Below are 4,080 nucleotides of genomic sequence, written 5' to 3'. Positions count from 1 at the left end.
GGGGGGGGGTCGCAAGATTATTTTAGGGAGGTTGCGGTATTGCCACCCTTACATCTGTGCTGCCTTCAGAGCTAGGTGGCTGAGAGCGGCAGCTGTTGGTCAGGTGCCCAGCTCTGATGGCAGCACCCCACCAGCAGCAGTGAAGAAGTAAGGGTGGCAATACCATACCATGCAACCATTACTTCTGCGCTGCTGCCTTCGAAACTGGGCAGCCGGAGAGTGGCGGCTGCTGACTGAGGGCCCAGCTCTGCTTTCAGAGCTGGGCTCCCAGCCAGCAGCCGCCGCTCTCCAGATGCCCAGGTCTGAAGGCAGCACCACCGTCAGCAGCAGCGCAGAAGTAAGGGTAGCAGTACCGCAACCCCCCACTACAATAAACTTGCAACCCCCCTCTCCCAACTCCTTTTTCGGTCAGGACCCCTACAATTACAACACTGTGAAATTTCAGATTAAAATAGATGAAATAATGAAATGTAAAATTTTTAAAATCCTATGACAGTGAAAATGACCAAAATGGACCGTGAATTTGGTAGGGCCCTACTTATGGGGGACCATCCTGGTGGGGAGCAATATCAAAAGAGACCCCTTTTCTTTCTAGGCTACTAGCATCCTGGATGGTAGGATCTACAATGCTGCATACTGAATCAAGGTTCTTTTATTGAATCATCCTGCTAGCAGGAATTAAAACTCTGCTCACAGGATCTTGATGGCCTCTTCAAAACTGCTTACAGAATTTATCACTTGGGAAACTTAACCATTAACATTCAGCAGATGGAACAGGATTTTCTTTGCGCTGATCATGTTTAACCCTCATTCATAACATACAAGGTGAAATTCAAACACAGGTGCAATGAGAAACCAAGAGTGAGAAATGTGAGTCCTTCAACCAAATCCCTCTCTCTCCAGCAGCTGAAAAGCAACATTTGATGACATCCTGTGGCGGGCTCTGGCAGTGCAGTTGTTCCAAGGTTCCCTGAAATCAGCCTCCCCCTTTGCAACTGATGCAGGTTCCCTGCAATAAGAGGATGCTCAGCTGGGAGCAGTGAGACAATAAGCAGCAATTGGTGGTAAGTTGAGGGAGCGGGTGTGTCCAACACGCTCAAAGAGTCACATCAGGATTCTAGAAACAGCAGCCTGCTATAAACATGAGACATCCCAACCTTCCTCCACCACAGGGCTTTTCTGGAGAGCAAGAGGATTCTTTTGTGCTGCGAAGATCACCCACCCATCCTGTATCTCAAGCAACGCCCCTTTCTGGGAGCTTGACTCAAAGCCCATCGAAGTCAACGAGAGTTTTCTGGCTGTGGGGCAGGCCCTTGGTGCCTAATGTTCTGTGACCCATATGCAAGAAACTTGAACTACTAAGAAGCATTTGATCAGACAGACAGGATTTGTTGGCAACCATTACTCATTTAAAGGCTCATATGATTGTGTACTGTGAATAAAGCTTTGTTTACAAAAAATGGGAGGGATTCTGTTCCCTACTCTAGTCCCTCAATGCAATAGCAGCATGATATAGTAGCCAAAAACAGCCTCCTCCGTCCCCACCCCAAGGAATGGGGGGAGAGGTGTATTCTGGCATAGGCACAGCATAGGACCACCCCAGCCAGCTTTATCCTGGCCCCTCTGCAAGTCCTGCTACATAGGGTGTAGCCCATAATGCAGAGCACTGTGTGGGTTCTCCCCATAGTCAGTCCTTGGAAGGCTACAAAAAAAATTTTAACAGCGCCCGTTACTCTACTGTATATTAGAGGCTGCTCAGGCCCCTGTAGAAGCCTGGAATTCAGAGCCTCCTGGAGGCGCAGCACAGAATATCAGCTTGTAGGTTTTCTCCTTCCTTAATTTTTTTTAACCTTATTAATATCAGGTCTTGATTTCCCTCTTTGGCTGTTTCAGGTTGTATAGCACCAAATCCAGCAAGGAATATAAAGCTGAACGGATCAGAGAGAAAATACTCAAACTGCCTTGAAGTATTTCTGTGCCATTCTCTGCTTGTCATTTGGCTTGTAATTTAGTCCTTTCCTGTTGTCTAGTGCATATTCAGCTATTTTATAATATCTAAAGTAAAATAAATGAATAATGGAGACCCTTGAGAGAGTTAAAGGGAATGGTGGAGACTGATGAACACTGAGCTGAACAGTGTACTTGATGCATGCCAGCTTCCTGGTATAAATATATATTACTTGGCAGTATTATCTTTCTGTCTGTGAAAATACTTATATGGCTCCCATCTCTTATAGTATTTCTCAGCCAGCAAGTAATGAACATTTAACAAGGTTGCATGGAAGGGACACATAGCTATAGAATTTGTATCATTCACTATGAGAAATGACTCCATATATTAGAGCTATAGCTGTCCTAATCTCCTAGGTTTCTATGTTAATGCACTTCAGTGATGTCTATTCATACCACTACTGCTCTGTATCTGCAGTTCCATTATAAATCCTTACTTCCAAAGGCTTACATTTAGAGCAGTGGCCGTGGTTCGCTGCTCCAGGCCAATGGGACGTACTGGCCACTGCTTCCAGCAGCTCCCATTGGCCTGGAGCCGCAATCGGTCAAACCTGCAGATGCGGCAGTTAAACAAATCGGCCTGGCCCGCCAGGGGCTTCCCTGCACAAGCGGCGGAACAAGTTTGGAAACCACTGATTTAGAGAATTGCCTTTGCAGTAAAATTTGTTCCTTGATTTTTTTAAAATATGCAAAATGATTTTTCAATTTCTCTCCTGATTCAAATCTCCTACTGCAACTGGGAAATTTTCAACTAAAAGATTCCTTTACAGAAACAAAAGAGTATCCCATACCTTTTTTGCCAAATGCTGAAGTATTTGTTTGGAGTAAAGAGAAGTTTCCTCTTTTATAAGCAACATCCTCCTCTTGCTAGAATTACTGAGAGAGACTTTACAACTCAGTGAGTCCCATATCTTAGTAATCCACAATAATGGGAAATAACACATGTGATAATTAAATAGGAGTTTGCTCTTTTTTAAAAAACAAATCCTGCTATTTGTTATGTTGCATGACTTATTCAGGTGGGTAAAGCCATCTAGAAATCTTCTGTAACACAGAAATTGCTGTTTTAGAAAGCTCAGCTGCTAATCCCTAGAACACAAAAGAAGCACACTGATATATCTGGAACGGATATTTTTCCCTTTGGGCATAACAAAGAGAAAATAAGGGGGGTTTGATACCTTCCCCCCCAGCCCCCAAAATCATACTTTTCCAATACACCTTTATAAATGTATAATATTTTGCTCTACACCAGCACCTTTCAGCTGACGAGTCCTTTACAGCGGTTAGTTTAGTAAGCCACACAACACCCTTCTGAGGTGACTAAATTTAACTCTCCATATTTTACAGCTGGGGAAAGGGGAAACTGAGCTCCACAGAGGTCAAGTGACTTGCTCACAGTCACACAGCCCGAAAATTGCAGTCAGATTTAGAAACCTGGATGGCGGCCCTGCTCTAACCTCTTAGATATACTGTCTCTCTATGTATATTTGCAGAGATACAGTTAAATTCTTCCCACTAAAAATAAGAAGTAGAAATGCATGATTAGCAATATCCCTCGTTTGCCTATGAAAATAGTCCCTAGGCTGTTATTATCCAGGGAAAGAAGAACCTCTGCAAAATCAGTAGAAAGAAACCTGCAATGAATCCTGCCCAACACCTACCAAACACAGTTGCATGTCACGTGCAGCCCCTTGGTTGGCTTATGTGCAAGAGACCCGCAATTGCAGCTAACTGCAATTTCATGCTCAAGACATTTCCAAAAGTAGCTACAATGGATTTTTCTTGAAACTTGCAGCCGATGTATGCGCTATTTCTACCAACTTCATCGTCATGCACAATCTCCTTAATTGCAACTAAACTGCCCCTCCCGCCGGTTCATTTGCTTGTGTTGCAAAGCCTAGAACCACCACCACCCACCCTCCTGCAAGTGCAGCCGGTTCGCTCGCTCGCCCTCCCCATCGTTCTGGAACAGCGCACTAAAGTGATGCAGCCCTTCTTTCCTTTATGACGTAGCCGGTTGCCAGGCAACAGGAGAGAAGGCTTCCTTGACAACATAAACAGGAGTGGCGA

This window comes from Mauremys mutica, chromosome 7 (assembly GCF_020497125.1).
Source record: "Mauremys mutica isolate MM-2020 ecotype Southern chromosome 7, ASM2049712v1, whole genome shotgun sequence".
NCBI lineage: Eukaryota > Metazoa > Chordata > Testudines > Geoemydidae > Mauremys > Mauremys mutica.
Note: the sequence above shows the minus strand (reverse complement) of the source record.